This window comes from Phalaenopsis equestris, unplaced genomic scaffold (genome assembly GCF_001263595.1).
Source record: "Phalaenopsis equestris unplaced genomic scaffold, ASM126359v1 Scaffold000733, whole genome shotgun sequence".
NCBI classification, from domain to species: Eukaryota; Viridiplantae; Streptophyta; class Magnoliopsida; order Asparagales; family Orchidaceae; genus Phalaenopsis; species Phalaenopsis equestris.
In genome coordinates, this window is record NW_018165173.1 from 208,767 (window position 1) to 209,976 (window position 1,210).

A 1,210-nucleotide genomic window follows, 5' to 3' on the forward strand; every position below is an offset into this window, starting at 1 on the left:
TCTTGTTCCTAGCCATCCATATAAACCAAGCAGTGATACAAGCAATTGGGGGTAATTCTTGATCTTGTCAATCCTTCCAGCTGAGGGAGAAATCATTCCAGGACAAAAGAACAGTTTCTAACTTCAGTTTGGGAATTAAACAGTTCCAAACCTGTTTAACTGTGGAACATTGGAAAAATAAGTGCTTTATAGTTTCCTCATGGGAGTTACATAACCCACATCTAGAGGGACCTCTCAAGCCTTTTAACTTCAGTATATCATCTGTGGGTAGAAAGCCATGGAGTAATCTCCAATGAAGGGGATAGGTATTTATTCCACACACATTTACTCCAGCTGACTCTGTATTGAGGAACACACAAGTTATCAATGGTTGCACATAAAGACTGGGACACCTTCTTTTTCACAATCAAGATATCTTTCCTATCTCTATCAATGTTTCTTTTCATAACCTTCTGTAAAGTTGTATTATCCAGTATATTCTGTAAAGCTTGCTGGTTCCACTCCCCATTGAACCATAGATCAGCCACCTGAGTTGTAGGATTTAATTGAGGGTTAGATGAACTGTTGATTAAGCCCTCACCAGTCCAATTATCCAGCCAGATATTAAGCTTGCCCTCACCAATTTTCCAGATGAAAAGATTTTTAGCCTGAGCTCTGACTTTTAGCATATTGGTCCAGGCCCTGGAATCCCCAAGTCTTTTAGTAACAAGGGAGGGATGCAACTCTCTACAGTATTTGCCCTTTAAAAATTTAGCCCAAAGAGAACTCTGGGCTCTGAACATCAACCAAAGCTTACAAAAATTGATTTAAGAGATCTGTATAAGACTTTTGAAACCCAGACCACCAGCACTAGTGCTTCCACACAGCTTTTGCCAACTGGTCCAATTCATTTTCTTCCTCTGACCTGCCCACAAAAATCTATTAAACATTCTTTCCAATGTTAACTGTGTTGACTTTTTCATTACAGAAACCTAGGAGATATAGGATGGAAGAGCCGTCAAGAAACTTTTTAGAAGAGTAACTCTACCCCCATTGGAAAGGAATGAATTAGCCCAGCAGTTTAGAATTTGTCCTGAATTTTGGTGATACAATCATCAAATTGAACTTGTCTTGTTTTCCCCTTCACTAGCAAAGTACCTAGGTATTTTAAAGGCAAAGAGCTGGTCTTGAAGCCACTAAGTTCAGTAGTCCAATGCTTAATTTCAGGTTT